We start from the raw sequence: 21,706 nt of genomic DNA on the forward strand, positions 1-21,706 counted from the left end.
TCTTATCATATAAACATACTAATCACAACATTTCCATCTATCCTGAAAAGTGTCTCTGACATTCAAACCGTGGCTCTGTTTTATTAAAATGCCCTGTATTAAGACACTGCTTCTAAGGAACTAAATTTAGTTTAAGAAACTGCTCTCAGTTTTGAAGTTATTAAACGTAGCCTTTTGTGTGTGTGTGCATATGACAGAGAAAAATTACAGGCAGCTGTGTCTATATTGAAAATCCTGCATTAGATTGCCATCAGATGCTAATAATACATCATAATTATCCTTATAGGGTTAAGCTTTTCTCTTTTCCCTTCTACCTGCCTTGCCGAGATAACCTCTAAGGATGTCCTGGAAGACGGTGGGGCTGAAATTCAAAAGCTTTCATGACAGCTGAGCTCTCCACGCAATTCATTATGTTGGAAAGATGGGGAGGAGAAGGTTGTCTGCAAAGATAATGACTGTGCAATTTCCAGTCCATTCGCCTTGCAGCCAGATCTTGGAGGCAGTCCATGGACGAGTTTCATCAAGCAGACCCTGCTGATCTCTCATCCCTCTGGGAAAGGGGCGTGTACTGGGAAAGAGGTTGTGTCTGGCTCAAGCAGGAGCAGGCTGAAACCCTGGTAGGATGGGCCAATTTGTGGGGGGAATGGGATAGGGAAGGAAAGCGGGGCTCATCTCCAGAGTGCTTGGTTCTAGGGATCTTAGGTGTGGTTCTGGCTGACATCAGTGTCAAAGGGTCTCACTCCAGATGGTGGGCTGGGAACAGGAGATTGACTCCCAGCCTAGGCAATAGTTCTGTGCTTTCTCTGTATCCCCAGCTTTGAGCCCAGAGCCAGGCAAAGCAGGAGCTCCATAAACATTTGTTGTTTCACTGAGGGTATACGATAACATGCAGCAAGGAAATCAGTCAAGCATAGTTCCCATAGGAAATAAAGTCTTGTTCTTCTCCAGTACCTGCCTATGGAATGAGATTCTTGGTAGGAAAATCCTAGCCCGCGTGTTGGACTGTGTATGGAGATTTCCTGTGTTTGTGGCAGACATCCCCAGCAAGCACTGCCCAAGAAGGACAGAAGACTTCCAAGGAGGGGGATGCTACTGTTGATGCATCTCTCATAATAGGCTAAAACCGGTGAAATCCTGTGTGGTCCCCGAAGGAAGCCAAACCAAGCTTTAAACACAAAGGGGGTGTTTCCTCTCACTGGAAGGCGGCAGGTGTCACACATGCCCTGTCTGCCGGGCAGGTTTTCATTCACACTTTCAAGGCTGTTTCATTTTCCTTCCCAGCCCTGCTACCCTCCTTCCTTTGTCTCCCTTTCATTTGTCACCAGTGTGCCCTTGGCAGGTTCTCAAGGTTATGGCCAGTGTGGGAAGAGTGGCCTTGCCTGATTACAGTAGGGAAAAGAGAACACTGAAAAACTACAGAAAGTAGCATGACAGCAAAAATTAGAAGAATTATTAAATTATTATAAACATTTGAAATCTTCCTTGAGCCCTTCTCCCTCAAAAAAAGAATCATTTATTTGCTTTATTGGCCAATGGCAGAGGCCATTATCTGTCCTGCTAAGTCAAGTCTCTGCTTTCTTCTACAGTAAGAAGAAGAGCAATTTTCATTAAGCACAAAGCTGCTTGGAATAAAGACTGCCTTTCCTGGTCTTCCTTATAGCTAAGTGTGGCCATGTGACTAAATTCTAGTCATTTAGATCCAAGCAGAAGTGATGTGTTTGACTTCCTTTTTTTCCCTTTTCTTTCATTATTAAGAAAAGGAAGTATAATTCACATACGGATCTTAGCTATACTGTTCAATGAAATTTGACAAATGTACACATACACTTCAATCAAGATAAAGAACATTTCTAATACCCGTGAAAGTTCCCTACATCCAATCAATTAATCCTCTCTGCCTGCTTCAGTCTGGACAGCCCCCACCCTGGGCTAACCATTGTTCTGATTTCTAACACGTAGGTTAGTTTTATCTGTGCTTGAACTTCAACTGTACAGTATGTACCCTTTGTTATCTGGCTACTTTCACTCAGTACAATGTCTGTGAGATTCATCCTTGTTGTTCTTTGTATCAATTGTTCGTGCCTTTTTTTTTACTGCTGAGCAGTGTTCTCTTGTACAAATGTGTCACATTTTACTTATCCATTCATTCGCTGATGGACATTTGGGAGGTTTCTGGTTTTGGACCATAAGATTAAGGCTGCTGTGAACATTCTTGTATAAATCTTTTTGTGGACATGTTTTCATTTGTTTTAGGAATAGGATTGCTGGATCAGTGGGGAGGGGTATGTTTAACTTCATAAGAAATTGGCAAAGAGTTTTCCAAAGTATCTGTTCTACTTTACACTTCTGCCAGCAATGTATGAGAGTTCCAGTTCCTTCATGTTCTCACCAACATTTGGTATTATCAGTCTTTTTCATTTTAGCCATTCTGATGGGTGTAATTTGGTATCTTATTGTAGTCTTCATTTGCATTTCCCTGTTGACTGATGAAGTTGAGCACATTTTTACATGCTTACTGTCTATTCATATGTTTTCTTTTGTGAGATGTCTAAGTGTTTGCCCATTTTTAAATTGAGCTGCTTTTTTTTTTTTTTTTACCGGTACGCGGGCCTCTCACTGTTGTGGCCTCTCCAGTTGCGGAGCACAGGCTCTGGATGCGCAGGCTCCAGACGCGCAGGCTCAGCGGCCATGGCTCACGGGCCCAGCCGCTCCGCGGCATGTGGGATCTTCCCGAACCGGGGCACGAACCCGTGTCCCCTGCATCGGCAGGCGGACTCTCAACCACTGCGCCACCAGGGAAGCCCTGAGCTGCTTTTTTTTAAAAAAAAAAAACAAACCCTAATTTATTGAGGTATATAATTTACATGCACTAAGATGCATCCATTTCTGTGTAGAAATCAAAAGTTTTCACAAATGTTTGTACTTGTATAACCACCATGACAAGCATGATGTAGAATATTTCATCATATCACCAAGTTCTCTAAATGCCTCTTTGCAGCCAATCTTCCTTCTCCCTTCCCTCTGCTAGCCTTGGGCAGCCACTGATGTGCTTTTGCCATTATAGATTAGTTTTGCCCTTTGTAAAATTTCAGATGAATGGAATCATACAGTATGTATTCTTTTGTGTCTGACGTTTTTGCTCAGCATATTGTTTTTGAGTTTTATCCATTTAATTGAACGTATCAATGTATTTTTCTTTTTATAGCTAGGCAACATTCTGTTGTATGGACAGTCCACCATTTGTTTATACATTCACTAGTTGATGAATAGTACATCAACTAGCGGGTTGGTTCCCAGTTTGGGGCTATTTTGGTAAAAGTTCTATGAACATTTGTGTATAAGACTTCATGTGGGTATATGTTTTCATTTCTCTTGCATAAAAACCTAGGACTTGGGCTTCCCTGGTGGCGCAGTGGTTGAGAGTCCGCCTGCCGATGCAGGGGACACGGGTTTGTGCCCCGGTCCGGGAAGATGCCACATGCCGCGGGGTGGCTGGGCCCGTGAGCCATGGCCGCTGAGCCTGCGCGTCCGGAGCCTGTGCTCTGCAACGGGAGAGGCCACAGCAGTGAGAGGCCCGCGTACCGCAAAAACAAAAAACAAAAAACAAAAAACCTAGGACTTGAATCACTAGGTTGTATGCTTAACTTTATAAGAACCTACCATATTTTTTTCCAAAGTGATTATATCATTTTACATTCCCTCAGGTATGTGAGTTCTGTTGCTTTGTATTTTGTCAATGCTTGGTGTTGTCAATCATTTTAATTTTAGCCATTTCAGTGTGAGTGTAGTGGCATCTAATTGTAGCTTTAATTTATATTTTCCTGTGACTAATAATGTTGAGCACATTTCCATGTGTTTGTTTGCCATCCATATATCTTATTTTGTGAAATATTTGTTCAAATCTTTGCCCCCCCCCTTATTGGGTTTTCTTACTATTATTGAGCTGTAAGGGTTATTTATGTATTCTGGATACAAGTCCTTTATCAGATATATATTTTGCATGCATTTTCTTCAGTCAGTGGCTTGCTTAACAGTATTTTTCAAAAGAGCAGAAGTTTTAAATTTTGATGAAATGGAAATGATGAATATCCCTTTTAATGGTTTACACTTTTTGTGTGCTATTTAATAACTTTCTCTACCTCAAATTTGTGAAGCTATTTTCAAATGATTTCTCCTAGAAGTTTTATAATGTTAGCTTTTATGTTAGGGTCTGTGACCCATCTCAAATTGATTTTTGCATATGGGATGAAGTAGGGGTTGAGGTTCATTTTTTTTTCCCCACGTGGATGTCTAGTTGTACCAGCATAATTTGTTAAAAGGTCTCTCCCCGCATACACACACGGAACTGCCTTAGTGTCTTGTCAAAAATAAGTTGGCAGTATATATTTGGATCTAGTTCTGGAACTTCTGTTCCATTCATATTTTTGCCTTTATGCAAATCCTACACTAACTTGATTGTTGTGATTTTATAGTAAGTTCTGGAACAAGTAGTATGAGTTTTCCAAATTTTTTTTCTCAAAATTGTGTTGGCAAGTTTAGGTCCTTTGCACTTACTTCTATATAAATTTTAGAGCAGTTTTTCAATTTCTACAAAAATGGGATTGTTTTGAATCTGGGAAGAATCTATATCCTAACAATATCAAGTCTTTATAATCCATGAACATGGTATGTCATTCCAATTTTTAGGTCTTCTTTAATTTTTCTCAGCAATGTTTGTAATTTTCAATGTAGAAGTTTTGCGTGTCTTTTGTTAACTTTGCCCCTAAGTAATTTTAAAATGCTGTTGTAGGTGTTATTCTTTTAATATTTTCATTTAACAATTATTTGCTACAAGTATATAGAAATTCAACTGATTTTCATACATTGTCCTTGTATCCTATGATATTGCTAAATCTACTATTGTTCATATATTATATTTTCTATTTCATTGATTTCTACTCTTTATTATTTTCTTCCTTCTACTAATTTTGTGTTTTTTACTCTAATATATAGCTTCTTATGGTGGAGGTGTAGATTAGTGAATTAAATCTTTCTTCTCCAATATAAGCACTTAAGGATATAAATTTCCCTGTAAGTACTCCTTCAGCCACACCCATAAATTTTGATAAATTGTGTTTTCATTATCATTCAATTGGCAGGTGAGAATTCTGCCACTGAATTATCCATGTCATTTACATTAAATTGGAAATATTTTCTAATTTCTCTTGTGAATTCTTCATAATCCATGGATTGCTTAGAAGAGTGTTACTTAATTTCCAAATATTTAGATATTTTCTAGATCTTTAGATTATTGACTTCTAATTTAACTACCTTTGGTAGAGAATCATACTCTGAATTATTTTAATCATTTAAATTTTTTGAGACTTGTATTATGGTTTAGTATATTTTATAAATGTCAATTAGGTCAATTTGGTTGATAGTGTTATTCAGATCTTCTATATTCCTACCAGTATCAATACTTTGTCTACTTCTTCTATGAATTCCTGAGAAGGTAATGCTAAAATGTACTTTTATGGTTATGGATTTTTCTATTTCTCCCTTTTCTGATTTTTGTCACATGCATTTTGAAATTATGTTATTAGGTACATATGCATTGAAGATTGTTTTGTGTTTTTAATGAACTGACCCTTTTATCATTATGAATTCTCTCTTTATCTCTCTGGTAATTTTTTTAATCATAAAGTCTACTTTGCCTAATAACAGGATATCCACCTCAGCTTCTTATGATTAGTTCTTTCATGGTCTATTTTCTCCATCCTTTTATATTTAATCTTTGTAGTTAAAGTGTGTCTCTTTTAGGCAGCAAATAGTTTGGTCTTGCTTTTGTATCTAGTCTGACAATCTCTAGTTTTTAATAGGAGTGTTTAATCCATTTACAAGTGATGTAATTATTGATATGGTTGTATTTTATCTTCCTGTTATTTTTTTCTTTTTTCTTTTTTCCCTGTTTTCTTTTGGATTAAGCAGGTACTTATTTCATATTTTATCTTATATCTCCTGTTGGATTTTCAGCTGTCACTCTTTATACTTTTGCAATGGTTTCTCTAGGGATTAAATATATATCCTTAATTTATCATAGCCTACCTTGAATTCATGAATAATGTAAGAACCTTTATTCCTCTCCCATCTTATGTGCTATTGTTGTCATATTTTACTTTTACATACACTATAAATCCTACAATGTATTGTTATAATTTTTTTACAATGTACTGTTATGATTTTTCAGCTCTCAAATTTCTATTTGGTTCTTGTTTCAATTCTAATTTTTTCTTTTTATCTTGAAATAACCCATATATTCAGCCGTTAATCTCTTCCTATAACTTATTTAACATATTTTTAACAGTTGGTTTAAATTTCTTGTCTGTTAATCCAACAGCTAGTGTTTGTCTGTGGATCTGTTTCTGTTGACTATGATTTTCCTGAGTTTTGGTTACATGTTCCTGCTTCTTTGCATGTTTCATAATTTTTTTTTTGTTTAGAGACTAAAGTGTACTAAAATAAAGTATGATTTGGAGAGTAAAGTATACTAAAATAAAGTATAATATTTTGTTTTGTTTGTTTTCCAGAACATGCAAACCTACTCCTCTGTCTTGCAGATAGGGTGAGAGGCTCTCTCAGTCAGATTCCTCCTTGAGTCTGGTTGGGCCGCAGCCTTCATTAGATTGAGAGTTTACCTGTTAAAAGTCCATTTGTCTTCCAGCTTTTCGATCCGGTCAGTGTTTGAATTGGGAGGAGGTTGGATTAGAGTTTCAGATATTTTTGGTTCACTGTGCATTCAACTCCTCAGGGCCCCCAGATCCAATCACCATGATCATCATGAAGCTGAGTGGGACTAAGTGATTTGTCTCTGCTTACCTGCCCTGTCTTCAGGACTCCTTCCTTTCTTGGCAACATTTTTTTTTTTTTTTTGCCATACGCGGGCCTCTCACTGTTGTGGCCTCTCCCGTTGCGGAGCACAGGCTCCGGACACGCAGGCTCAGTGGCCATGGCTCATGGGCCTAGCTGCTCCGCGGCATGGGATCTTCCCAAACCGGGGCACGAACCCGTGTCCCCTGCATCGGCAGGCAGACTCTCAACCACTGCGCCACCAGGGAAAGCCTCTTGGCAACATTTTTGACAGGGCAGCATTGTTGGGTTGAGTAACTTATTTTTGCATTTGGGGTTCTTTCAGATTCCACATCATCCTGCCAGCCCACACAGTCTGTGGCAACTCTGTACTTTGTAAGTTTGGCTGAACTGGAACTATGTTTCCAAGAATTTCCTTCCTTGTGCATCTAGGTTAGTTTAGGCCATAAGAGGCATTTTGCGCAAGGCTTGGCAGATAGAAATGAAGCTGCAGGTACATTGTTGGACATTCTGAAGGTTAGCAAGAGCGCCGGGAACGCTTGCCTCGATGGCCAGCTCTCTAGCTCCCATGAGATCCCCTTCTTCTTCTCTGAGTTGTAGGTCAGCTGCACGTGCACCTCTGAGGTGAAGGCTGTTAGCTTTTCCCATAAATCATCCAGAGCATTCAGTTTGGAAAGTGTGAGCGACAGCTGTGGATTCCAGTTTGTCCTCATAAGTTCCAGTTCATCCTTGTGATTCCAATTTGTGCTTTCCTTTGTCCACATTCAATTTTCCTTTCTGGCTGCCAGTCTGGCTGACCTCTAGTGATTTCAAGCTTAATACTAGTTACAGAGGCAACAGCCTGTGCGGACTGACCCACCAGTGCCTCATACTGTGTAAGGTCAAACTCAGGAAATTAATCCTTGATTCTGTACCCTGCTTCTCTGATAGTAGTAGTTCTGTTTCTCTGATCGACACTGACTGCTACACACTCATCTAAGGCTAGGTTGGTTCCTCCTCATTTGTGGACAGTCTCTCCCCTCAGGTGATGCCACATGCATTCTAGACTGGTTCCCCATCCCTTCTCAGGTAGGGAAGCCACTGTGGCCCTCTACTTACCTATGAAATGCTCATTTCTTTTTGGAATTCAGTTCATCGAGGCTTCCTTCTACACGTTGCTCTTTGCTAGACCCATAGAGAGGTAGGATTTTAATTTTTGTCCAGATTTTTCTCATTGTTACCACAGGATCAAAAGTCTTTTACATTCTTCTACATCCTAAATATCGGCAAAACTCTGGACAATGTCCTTAAAGGGTGGGTGTGGGCCCTTCTCATCCTCTTTCCTCCTTTCTGGGCTGGGAACACACATGACTGGTGCTACATCAGCTGTCTTAGTCCTGGCAACAGAGAGCACTTCTAGTTCTGGCACAGGGCAGAATGGGAGGAATAAGGGTATTGTTATACAAACCCTGGACTGCTGACTTCCAGAATCTTGATATGGGAAACTAAGACCTTGAGTGCTTAAGCCATGGATACTTTTCATTTTCTGATTCATGCAGCCAAACTTATTTCCAGAGCATAGAACCAGCTTCTGGGATTTTGTGGGGCTACTCAGGGTAGGTAGTGAAGGGGAGAATGATGGAAGGTGGAGGCAAGCCAGAAGGCTCTACAAAGACAGGGTAGCTGGGGAGGGGACAGGATGTAACTAGTCTAAGGCCAGGGTGGCTGAGGTGGAAGGCGGGGCTACGAGGTATGCTGGGAGGTTTGCGGGGAGAAAATGTATATTATTTTTAAGCAGTCTTGGTTTGTGTTGTGTGATGTAGCTTCCCTTTTGATAGTTCCCCAAGAGGCCTTCTGTAATGGACCTACGTTTCTTTCCAAAGCTGTAAGGAGTTGGGTCTAGGTTTCTTTAGGTGCAGCCCCATGCTGAGACGGGCCCAGTTTTATTTAGGTTCCAGAAAATAATTTGAAGGGAGCCCTATGACTGAGGATGATTTGGTTACTGAGGGTCCCCTGGGGAGGGATAGTTCAACAGCGTCACGGCCACAGAATGTCCAATCTGGAAGGGTCTTGGTCAGCCATCCACCTACACCCCCCTGTTGCAGATGGAGGCAGTATCTGCCTTGATTGAGACTTGCTCTCACTGCCCATTTTCTCCTTTGGACCAGGTTGTTTCATGGCTGGACTTCCCGTCTCAGCTTCTACTAGGAACTCATCCCCTCTCAGCCTAGCTAGGAGTCAACAATCAACAAACTCAACTTTATCTGTACCTCTATTTCCCAAATGGGAATTCAGCCTTGTGAACTTGACACACATGATTTTTATCATTTCTAAGATCTTCACTGAATGACTGGAATGGAAGGGAACTCCCTTGGCCAACCCAGAGGAGGAAACTGTGGCCCATGGAGGGGAAGTGACTCATCCGAGGGCATATAGCCAGTGGGACCTGGGCTGGCATTAGAACTTAACAGCTCATAGCTCATGATCCATAGCACTTTCCACACCCTCAACGCAAGGTGATATGGAGCGAGGGAAACAACATTAGAAGCCAGTTAGGCTGACTTTTTATCCTGGCTTCCCTCTGAATTATTGTTGACCTTCTTTCCATCCCTTTGGAGGCTTTCCTCTCCTTCGTGGCAGCAGAGAGATGGAAGGCAGTTGCAGCAGCGGATTCACCCTGACCACAAAAACAAATTCCACCATCTCCCAGTCCTTTCCTATACTGATGGTCCCAGGTAGAACAGGTGAGGCAACATGAATTCATAAGAATGCTTTATTTAACTCAGTGGTTCTCAATGGAAGGGGGAGATTTTACATCCACACCCCTTCCCCTCCACTTGCCCTGGAATGTTTGCCAGTGCCTGGAGACAATTTTGGTTGTTACAAGGGGGTTTGGGATGGAACTGGAGAATGCTACTGGCATCTAGTGGATAGAGGCCAAGGATGCTGCTAAACATCCTACAATGTACAAGACAGCCCCCCAACCCCCATGACAAAGGATTATCCAGGCTGACTTGGTAATACCCTGATAACCTAACCATGAAAGCAGTAGGAGCTGTATCAGGTCTGTGGCACCAAAGAGGCACCAAGCACACAGGCTCAGTACAAGCCCTTTCAGTTACAGCTTAGGTCCATCTCTGGTCTCATCCTTCATCCACATCCTAATCATTTCCCCAATGTCCCCCATTCGCAAGTGTGGAACTATAAAGACTAGAACTTCCCGAACTGTAATGTGCATGTGAATCATCTGGCGATCTTGTTAACTTGCAGATTCTGGTTTGGTGAGTCTGGGATGGGGTCCGAGATGCCGCATTTCTAACGTCTTGGGTGATGCCAAGGCTGCTGGTCCCCAGACGAGATTTGAGTAGCAGTAAGACCACGTGTTGCTCTTCCCCTAATGACTGTTTACTTCTTGCATGTGGCTTTCCTTATTGTATCACTAACATGCTGGGGGCAGCATGTTTTGTCACTGGGATACCCTGGAGAGGGGCGGCCAAGTTCAATCTCAGCTGGACCCTCTGCTCTACTGGCTGTATTCCAACTTGGCTCACCTCCACTCGAGGTTGTAAGAATGTAAACAAAAAGCCCAGGAGATTTGATGGAGTAATGCCAGCCAGTTCCTCCAAGTTATTCTGTCAGCTTTCCCCAGTAACCCCTCTGAATGGACTCATGTAACATATTTCATTTCCATTAACTAAGTCTAATAAATTTCCCTCCTAAAATAAAACATTTTTAAAAAAAATATTTATTTAATTTGGCTGCGCCGGTTCTCAGCTGTAGCACGTGGGATCTTCGTTGCGGCATGTTAGTTGCAGCATGCGGACCTCTCAGTTGCAGCATGTGGACCTCTTAGTTGTGGCATGCATGTGGGATTTAGTTCCCTGGCCAGGGATCAAACGTGGGCCCCCTGCATTGGGAGCGTGGAGTACTGCCCACTGGACCACCAAGGAAGTCCTAAAATAAAACATTTTAATTTTGATGAATAGTACTCAATTCTCCCACCAAATATCAATATCTTTAAAATTTCCTATATCTCTATAAAAAGAAGTCGACTGCTGCACCCTTAGCTCATGATCAATATTCTCTGTTAACCAACATCAGCAAGTTACTCAACCATCTGAGCTTCACTTTTCTCACATGGAAAATGGAGCTATTAATTCCTGCTTTGCAGTGTGATAGGCATTACGTACAATCATGCTATCTTTCTCTTACTAGCTGATCTGGCTTAATCAGATGTGGTAAGATGACAGACACGGAAACAATTGCCTCGAAAGAAGAGTTTATTACGCAGAGTTCCCCAAAGAAGGGGTCACACAGTGCCCTGCAGGGCCACATGGGGAAGCACCTGGGTGGGCCAGGAGTGAAGGAGTGAAGGGAGAGCATGGTCCGAGCCTTTACTGAGGTTTCCATGGGAAGGAATGCATGGGCAGGGTAGGCAAGTTTGAGCAAGTTTAGGATTGTACAGTTTGAATAACGTCAGTGGGCTCTGGGCGATAAGGGTGGTCTCTATATGTCTGGCACCTGGCCTGGTGGTGATTTAGGGCAGGGGAAATATTAACATGGTATTAGAAAGCTAGATAAAGGAGGAGGTGGATTTATGGGCTTTGGATTGGTTGGTTTGCATAGGAATAGCATACGGAAGGCAAGTTGTTTGCTGTCTTTAGGAATTAGTCAGCCCTGGGAGGGTCAGTCTCTCCAAGATCAGCAAGGCCCCAAGATGTCAAAGCATAAAATACAGAAAATAAAAAATTAAATAAAAAACTTGGTTAGTACATGGTGTCAAGCATGGCTTTGGTCATTAACACCCCCTCCCTTACAGACTGCTCACCACCTCAAGTGAAGAGACAACTTATGTAAATGCGGTGGCTTCCGACCAGATGGCTGCCCCTACGTCCCTCCTCTGGAGGACTTCTCCTGCTACCTCTTCTTTGTAGGGAGTCAGTGACAGTGCTGCTTCCAATTCACAGAATTTCCAAATGGCTGTGTAATCATAGACCCATGTAAGCATGAGCCCTGGTGTTCACAGGAAGAGGAGAAAAATCCCAGCTCCTTACCCCTGTGAAGCCAAAAGACTGCTTCTGCATTTCCTTTTCATGCTGGTAGAATAAAGCTAATTTTGACTTCCCAGCCGCTCTGACTCCAAGTGAATAACTAGAAGCAGCAAGCAACAGGATTGGGACCTGCTGGTGCAGTTAGAAATAAACAGCATGTGCATGGATTCCAGAGGAAAGCTGCTCTTTGTGGGGGAGGAGAGAGGGGTGGTGGGTACTGGGAACAGACGAATCTTCATCCTGCCTTAGCACTAGGGCTGCTTCTCAGAAAGATAGCTCACAGCACTATAGAACTGCCTTCCTTGTGAAGTTTAAAAAGCTCAAGAGAAGCGATGTCAACAAACAGCCATTTGAGGACAGCAGGGGTGTATGGGGCTGGTGAGGCAGGTGTCATTATTACCTTGGAGCTCAATGGGACACTTGGGCTGCTGGGCTCCCCGTTGCTGGGCTGCCTCAGGGGAGAGGGGGCCTGCACCCAGTAGGGTGCTTTTGATTGCAATGAACAGATGAACCAACTTAACGTAGCTTCTAGGGTCGTCTGACATTGCACTTCAGAAGGTCATCACGGATGCTTGGTCCTTTCTACCTCTCTCTTCCGCCATCCACAGTGTCAGTTTTGTTCTAGGGCTGGTTCCCTTCTTTGTAGGATCGCTGCCAGCAGCAAGCTGGGCTATCTTCTTCCCCATTTATTTTAGGAAGAGAGAGAAGCTTCCTAGTCTTGTTCTTAAAAGTAAGGCAGCATAAGACATGAAGCCCTAGCAGACTTCTTATCGTGTCTCATTGGCTAGAACTGTTCCCCAGGCCAAGGGGAATGGCATGTGCTGATCAGCTTAGGCCTGAGCTCTTGCTCCAGCTGCTGAAGAAGGGAGGTGGGATTTCGTTTTCGTTGGGTTTGCATTGACTAAATGGGGCCCACCTGGAGGCAGCGTCAGTCCCTGAAACGGAACTGTGGCCACACAGTGGGGGAGGGATATGGGTATTGGGGAGTCAACCACCACGTCGACTGTAGCATCTTATCACTGGAGACAGGAGACGTGGGCTCAACCACTTGCTAGCTGTGTGATTTTGGGCAAGTGGCTTAACCTCTCTGAGCCTGTTTTTCACTTTTTTTTTTTTTTTTGGCAGGCGGACTCTCAACCACTGCGCCACCAGGGAAGCCCCACGTTTTTTTTTAATGGAAGAAAAATATGTTTTACTTAATTTTCAGACCATGAGGGTCAATGAGGTATTGGGTGTAAAAGCCCTTTTAAGGTGCACATGTGAGGAATCAGGAACATCTGTCTCTTGACCAGCTCCTTCCAGATAAATTAAGCAGACCAATCCCTGTCTACTAAGAAATGATGGTTCAAGATAGTGCAGAAGGAGAGAGCAGAGGGGTTTACAGATGAGAATGAGTTAAGGGCAAAATACGAAGACTGGAGAAGTGAAAAGAGTCCAAAAAAGTGGCACCGTGTCCTTTGTACCACTGCTGCTGATGTAAACTTTGATCACTTGGTCCGGGTGGTGTCCGCGAGACTTCTCCACTTTCATAGTTAATATTTTCCCCTTTGTAAGTAATTAGCATTTTGTGCGGAAGTCTTTGAGACTTTGTAAATATTTTGTTTATTCTCAAATTTTTATCCACAAGTTTTAGCATCCGCTAATGATTCTTGCCTGAATTATTATTATTAATTATTACTATGATGCTTGCCAAATTGAGATTGTCTAACTGTATCATTCCTTATTTTATTAGCCTCTGTCCCAGCTTAAATCTAAGAGCCTGAGTCTCATCCTTGGTCTTAAATGGGGCATTTTTAGTTTTCAGTGGAACTAAACTCCTAACCACCTCTGCCTCCTTCTAGACCTGCAGCCAAATAGCTCCAACCTTCAGTTCATTTAATGTTTTATTTTCTTGAGTTTTGGTCCTTGGAGATATTTATTTTGTTTTTAATGAGGGTGTGTCTTTTTAATTTTCTCTTTTTATATTTCATTTGTTATTGCTTTGAATTTGGGATTGGGGCATGATGCTCAATACAGGTACTTGAATGACATTTTGTCTGGATTCCATAAAAAAAATGGAGGTGGTGGTTGCTCAGAGGGATGTCAACAAAAAATTATGTCCTACTTTAGCCATATATGCCAGGGTGGCAATAGAGGAATGACAAACAGACCACTGGGCAGTGATTCAAGAATCCTTGGACTTATTTCCTGCAATATCCTCTATCTGCTAACTTGCTGTGTGACGTTGGACAAATGACTTAGGCTCTCTGGGCCTCAGTGCCCTCCACTGAAAAATAGTGCTGTTAGACTACTTAACCTACAAGGTCCTTGTCAGCTCTAGAGTTCCAGGAGTCTACAAGGGATAGTTTAAAACAATGCTCTCTGTTACAGTTGGAAGGACTGTTGAGAGTATTTGTTCAGTTCAGGCAAATGGTAAATGTGTCAGCCACTCTAATGAAATGAGTACATTTTTGCTCTAAATGTCATGGATGTTTATTATCAGATTAAACTACAGCAGACCTAATTTTAGCTCTTACAATTCAAGAGGAGCAATGAATATTAAATGTTAGGCATAATTAAAGATGCAGATGTAGTTATATTGAATTATAAACCTCATTAAGTGCAACGTCCCAGGAAGGCCCCTGAGACCAGCTACAAAGGACTTCTAGTCGCAACACTGCAGTTAATAAAATATTGTAAAATAGATCTCACTCCAAAAATATTACGACTTGGATGCAAGGAGTTTTTAAAAGCATGGTTGGAGTTGGTTTCATGGGTAATTTCTTTGCAGATGGTTGGAAGGGAAAACTTTTCCTCGGCATCTCCACAGAAAGCCTCATTGGGGCGTGGTGCTCCCCCCTCAATCTCCCAACGTGGATTCTAGTCTCCTGGGTCAGCAAGAAGGGCAACTTCAAGGTCAGTCAGATTTCATTCCAGAGTCAGTAGTAAGTGCAGTTGGTTCAGAGGGCAGAGGTTTACTACGGACTAGAAAGCCATGTTTTTATATATATAGAGAGAGAAACATTCTCTTGGTGACATTTTCTTTTCTGTCTGTAAGGATAATACATTATCATTTTACAAATTCATACAATACAGAATAGGATAAAGAAGTAAAAAAATCCAACTACTTCAAGATAATCACTGTTAATATATATATATATATATATATATATATATTTTTTTTTTTTTTTTTTTTTTTTTTTTTTTTGCTGTATGCGGGCCTCCCAATGTTGTGGCCTCTCCTGCTGCGGAGCGCAGGCTCCAGACGTGCAGGCCCAGCAGCCATGGCTCACAGGCCCAGCCGCTCCGCGGCACGCGGGATCCTCCCGGACCGGGGCACGAACCCGTGTCCCCTGCATCGGCAGGCGGACTCTCAACCACTGCGCCACCAGGGAAGCCCCCACTGTTAATATTTTGATGCATGGATCTCTCCCTCCATCCCTCCCTCCTTCTCTCTCATATTCAACAAAAACAATAGATCCTACCTTAAAACCTGTTTTTCCATCTACTCTTTCATTTAACATGAAGTAGACATCTTTCCATGTCAATAAATATTGATATATATTACCTTTTCTAATGGCTAATGATATTCCATTGTATGGATTTAATTTTTGAAAACCAATCCACCATTACTGAGCACTTAGATCTTTCCAAAAGAAGTTTTCTGTTTTTTAACTATTGTAAATAACACTGTAAGGGACATCCTTATTCATGCATCTTTGCATCTTTATTGGATTACCTCCTTAGGATAATTTCTTTAAAAAGGATTAGGCAGGGTCATTTATCTAGTTGCATAATAATGCTGTGCAATGAACGACCTCAAACTTAGTAGCTTAAAACAATAAGCATTTATCTTGCTCTTGAGTCTGGGGGTTGGCAATTTAGGTGGTGCTTGACTGGGCTGTTCTGGGCTTGGCTGGTCTCACTCACAGGTCTGTGGTCAGCTGCAGGTTGGGTGGCCTCAGCTGGTCTTGGCTGGGACAGTTCGGGTGACTCAGCTTTGCTCTGTGGCCCAGACATGTTCTTAGGGCAAAGGCAGAAGAAGAGGGAAAGCAGAAACAAGTAAGGGCTTTTTTAAGTGTCCGCTTGAGACCAGTCCACTAACATCGCATTGGCCAAAGCAAGTCACATGGCTGAATACAACCTTAAGAGGTAAAGATGGGAAGAACCACAAAGTCACGTTTCAGAAGGCTTGGATACAGGGTGGGGTGTTGATTTGGGGTCTCCTGCATTGGCAGTCAAAGCACATGCACATTTAACATTTTGATGCATACTTACGCACTGTCCAGCTGATGGGACCTGTTTACACTGCCGCCAATGATGATGAGCTACCCTTTGTGGAGTCTTCAGTTAATGGGCCCAACTTCTGCGTCCTGATGGGCATTCTCTGCTCAGGGAGACCCGTCTCTCTCCTCGCTGTCCCGTGAGCATCTCATGCTGATTTTTCTCCAGGCTCCTGCTGCTCTCTCCTATCTCAAATGTTCTTCCTCCCTCTATCCTACCCGTGTCCCACCCACCATATATCCAAATCCTGCACATTTATCAAGGCTCACCTCTGTCAACTCTGCAACTCCCAGGGATGTTGCCTTCCTCTGAGCTGTTGTAGAGCAGGTAGGGTGACCAACTTGTTCCAGTCTGCCCAAGATTTTACTGGTTTTAAAAACATAAAGTCCTGCATCTCAGGAACTCCCTCAGTGCTGGGCAAACCCAGCCAGTTGGTCACCATAAGAGAGGGGGTTGGCAAACTTTCAAGGGTCAGACAGTGACTATTTTAGGCCACGTGATCTCTGTTTCAACTACTTGGCTTTGCCAATGCAGCATGAAAGCCACCATAGACAGTATGCCCCAAATGGGTGTGTCTGTGTTTCAGTAAAACTTTATTTACAAAAACGGGCAGTGGACTGTTTGCTCCATGTGCCATAGTTTTCTGATACCTGCTTTAGGGCTTAACATTTGTTCTGCACAATTTACTCCTACCTCATATTTTCTCTTACGTTGTTTCATGTGGATTTGTCTTGTCTCCTTGTTTGGAATGTAAGGGAAGTATACTATCTTGACAGCATGCTCTGTCACTTAACAGCTATGTGAACCTTTCTGGCCTCAGTTTCCTCATCTGTCAAATGGGGTAATACATAATGGTATTGACCTCATAGGGATTTCTGAAGATTAAGTGAGTTAATCTTTGTACAGCCCCTGGTGCACCTGGCACATCGTGAGGACTCCGTAAATGGGAGCAGCTACCATCACCACCACCACTACCGTGATCAACCCATGTGACTTCTGGAGGAGCTAGTACAGGTCTGGTTACAGAAGAGGCTCAATAAATAGAATCATAAAGAGAGATGATGTTCAAGAGGGAAGGCTCCTCAAGAATGTCTCATTTAACACCCTCATTTTAGAGATGAGCATCGTGGAGTTACTCCTGTGCTAAGCACGGTGGGATGATATCCATCACAACCGACAGTGCACCCTGCCCCCAAGTGTTACCCACCTTCATCCCGTGGTTACCCATCAGCCCCTGCATGCCCAGAGGCCAAATTCCAGCTTCCATGTCATGGGCGGCCCACGGAGAAGGCCAGCTTTTGTCTTGTTTTCTGTCCCCTGGTCTTTTCCTTGGGATGGTGTTCCCTCCCCTGAGCTGTGCAGGTGAGGCTCAGAAGAGGACCAACCTGAGGTTGTACCTGGGAGGTTGTAGCTGGACTCCAGCACAGGTGGAGTCAGGTGCTAGCCGTGTGTTGAAAGCGGTCAGAACTAAGGCCGTGGGTGCACAGGTGCGCTGGGCTTGCCTCAAGCTGGGGCCTGGCATGTGGTGTGCGGGCAGACACTTGGCTCGGGCAGGCCAGACAGGGCCCTGGACTACACCGTGCCCTTCTCTTAGGGTGGGAGGCGAGAAGGGGAGACCCCATGGGAGATGCTGGTCCAGTGACCCCTTTGGTCAAGTCTCTGCCACCTGGTTCTTCTTCAGGCGCATCTCATCGGGATACTTCTTCCATCCTGGTGCTGGTTCAGCTTTGATCTGGGAAAATAAAATGCCAGGCTGCTGGGTCCCCAGCTGCCATCTTCTGCAGCAAGAGTGAGACTTCATGATCCTGCTGGCTCACGCGCACTTCATTTCCCGGTAATTAAACAAGTGGAGATCAAAGCCGACAAATCTCCCCCATCTCTCAGCACAGTAGATGAAAGGTAAATACTTCCAGCAACAGTTTTTTTTTCCTCATTAAAAGTGAGATGTGAAATGTCTTTCCTTACTTTGAAGAATACTGATAAGTTCAAGGTCACTCCAGATAAGATATTTACTTTGACTATCTTTATTATTCCACACCAATTGTTGGTCTGTAAAAAACTGGGTTAACTTGAGGGGATTGCAGAGGCTAAATCATAGCAAATAAGTCAGAAGACAAAGGAAAGTAAAGAATGATACCAAGATGGTGACTGGTCCACACTGTGGAAACCTACACCTTGTGTATTATCTTCTCGTTGCCGGGCAGGTGCAAGGGCTTCTGAGGCCAGTATCTAAGATGGGTCCTGTCCTACATAGGGAATCTCAGGCAGATGGCCCGATGCTCTCTCGGCTGGGCTCCAGAAGAGACCATTGAGATCTGCTGTGTTTTCTTTGTAAATGAAAGAACCCATCCCTAAGGCCATGAATCTGGGGGAGATGGTCTATCCAACCTGGGTCAACAAATACCTGCTGGGTGTCATCAGGCTCTTTTCAGTGCAAAGAACAGACCTCCCTTGAACAGGTAGCTACTGTAAAGACACCACAGGGACTCGGAATCAGAACAGGAATTCGAGTATGGCTCAAGGAGCCCACAGAGCCTTGGGAAGGAAGAAGACAGCCTCTTTCTGCTCTCTTCCGACTGCCCTCCCTGGCTTATCCATCCTTGCAGCTTCCTCCGACTTCCTGGGAGCTCACCAGCTCCCAGGGCTGCTCTGAGTGCAGGTCTCCCCCATGTCCCCTCTGTCTGTCTCTCACAGCTTACCTCTTCAGTCCCTCGTTCTCCGGTTCCAGACTCCAGAGAGAGGTAGGGAGAGAGAGATCTGACTGACCTGGGCTGTCCTGTGGAGTGAAGTCACAGGTTTCTGGCCAGGCTGGGGGTGTTCCAGGCCATGCCCCCGTCCAGCTAGCTGTAAGGGTGGGGCCTTGTCCCCAGAGTCACACGGTAAAAAAATGCCAGCTGTGGGGCTTCCCTGGTGGCGCAGTGGTTGAGAATCTGCCTGCTAATTCAGGGGACACGGGTTCGAACCCTGGACTGGGAAGATCCCACATGCCGCGGAGCAACTAGGCCCATGAGCCACAACTACTGAGCCTGCGCGTCTGGAGCCTGTGCTCCGCAACAAGAGAGGCCGCGATAGTGAGAGGCCCGCGCACCGCGATGAAGAGTTGCCCCTGCTTGTCACAACTAGAGAAAGCCCTCCCACAGAAATGAAGACCCAACACAGCCAAAAATAAATAAATAAATAAATAAATAAATAAATAAATAAATAAATAAATAAATTTAAAAATGCCAAGCATTTGAAGCCCTTTTAAAAAAAAAGCCAGCTGCCCCTCAGCAGCAGATGTGGGTGTGAGATTCTCCTCATGAGGGACTCTGGTGGTGTGAGGCTGCGATGGGCGTTTTAAGGAGTGTCAGAGCGGGACCAAGAGGCTGATGGCTTGGGTTGGACTCTTGGCTGGCTTTTGATCAGCTGTTTTGTTGGTTTGTTTTTGAGATGTAATTCACATACCATAGTATTCACCGTTTTAAAGTGCACAATTCAGTGGTTTTCATTATATTTACAAGGTTGGGCGACCATCACCACTGTCTAATTCCAGAACATTTGCATCACTCTCTGCACTCAGGGATTTCTCCGGCGGTCCAGTGGTTCAGGTTCCGTGCTTCCACGTGCCCGGACGAGGGACGGAGCTGGGAGACGGCGTCCGCGGCTGGCTCGCCTTGGCACCCGTCGCATCTGGGGCTTTCCGGAGCCGGCTGAGCCTGAGGAAAGGTGGTCAGGTCTCCGACGGACGACGGACGCGGTGGCTCAGTTCCGAGTCTGGTGCCATGAGGTCAGTCCCCCTTCCTCTCAGCGGCGCCATTTTGCCCAAACCGGTGAAATGTCCTCCTCCCTTCTCCGTGTGTTCTCCCTCGTGATCCCCTTTCTCTCTGTCGGGACGCTCATTAGCAAGAACTTTGCTGCTCTGCTTGAGCATGATACTTTTGTTCCAGAGGATGATGATGATGATGACTAACAGGGCGTGGAGGAAGTGTAGAGAGGAGAAAGTCCTAACTTAAGAAATGGTGATGCTCGCACCCTTTCCTCCTTCCCTACCAGCACGTGGGAAAGCACCAGGGAAAGCCCGCATCCTCCCAACCCTGGTGAAGCCTTCTGCATGGTCTGCGACCGTAGCTCAGATCCCCAGGCTCCGGGAGGCTCCTGGAGATGTGCTGCCCACCGAGCATAATCAAATTATGAATAAACATAATAAATATCAAAAAAAAAAAAAAAAAAAGGATTCTGTGCTTCCACTGCAGGGGGCGCGGGTTCGAGGAACTAAGATCCCACGTGCCGTGCAGTGCTGACAAAAAATTTAAAAAAAAAATAACTCAGCACTCAAAGCAGTCCCTTCCCGCTTCCCCTCCCCCAGCCCCAGGCAGCCACTGATCTACTTTCTGTCCCTATGGATTTGCCTTTTCTGGACGTTTCATGTAAATGGAGTCATACAATATGTAGCTTTTTGTGTTTGTCTTCTTTTACTTAGCATAATAATTTCAAGGTTCATGTATATTGTGTAGCACGAATCAGTGTTATGCCTGAATAATATTTAATTTACGGATATACCATATTTTATTTTTCCATTCATCAGTTGATGGACATTTGTGTTGTTTCTACTTTTTGGCTATTATGAATAATGCTGCTATGAATATTTGTGTACAGTTTTTCAGTGAACATATATTTTCATTTCTCTTGCATAGATATGTAGGAGTGGAATTGCTGAGTTATATGACACTTCTATATTTATCTTTTTTTTTTTTTTGGCCACACCACTTCCTAACCACTGGACCAACAGGGAATTCCCTATATTTATCTTTCTGAGGAACTGCCAGACTGTTTGCCAAAGTGTCTGCACCATTTTACATTCCCACCAGCAGCGTACGAGAGCTCCAACTTTTCCATATCCTAGCCAACACTTACTATATGTCTTTCTGAGTATAGCCATGCTGTGGGTGTGAAGTGGTATTTCACTGTGTTTGTTTGTTTGTTTTTACGGTACGCGGGCCTCTCACTGTTGTGGCCTCTCCCGCTGCAGAGCACAGGCTCCGGACGCGCAGGTTCAGCGGCCATGGCTCACGGGCCCAGCCGCTCCGTGGCATGTGGGATCCTCCCGGACCAGAGCACGAACCAGTGTCCCCTGCGTCGACAGGCGGACTCTCAACCACTGCGCCACCAGGGAAGCCCCACTGTGGTTTTGATTTGCATTTCCCCAGTGGCTAATGATTTGAGTATCCTTTCATGTACTTATTGGCCACTTGATACCTTCGGAGAAATGTCTATTCAAATCTTTGCTCATTAAAAAAATTTGACTTGTCTTTCATTAATTTACTAGCTGTTTGACATTGGGCTCATTGCTCAATCTCTCTGGGACTAAATTTTCTCACCTTAACAGTGGGGGTACCTACCTCTCAAGGTCGTTGGGGGCATTACATGAAGTCACGCATGTCAGTGCCTTCCTTACACAGTGCCTGATCGATGGAAAAAACTCAACTTATTGCGCCACTGTGAAGACTAACTTAATTTCTCAATAGCATAATCTCTCCTCCACAAAGGAAACTGTTTGGCGGGGAGGGAGAAGGGACTTATGGAGAACA

General features: G+C 43.8%; 1 pseudogene; it reads left to right on the forward strand.

Annotated features, from left to right (window-relative positions):
- Positions 1-20,088, forward strand: part of LOC132487768 (essential MCU regulator, mitochondrial-like) — a 130,857-nt pseudogene extending 110,769 nt beyond the window's left edge.
- The last annotated feature ends 1,618 nt before the right edge of the window (positions 20,089-21,706 follow it).

This window comes from Mesoplodon densirostris, chromosome 1 (assembly GCF_025265405.1).
Source record: "Mesoplodon densirostris isolate mMesDen1 chromosome 1, mMesDen1 primary haplotype, whole genome shotgun sequence".
Lineage (NCBI taxonomy): Eukaryota > Metazoa > Chordata > Mammalia > Artiodactyla > Ziphiidae > Mesoplodon > Mesoplodon densirostris.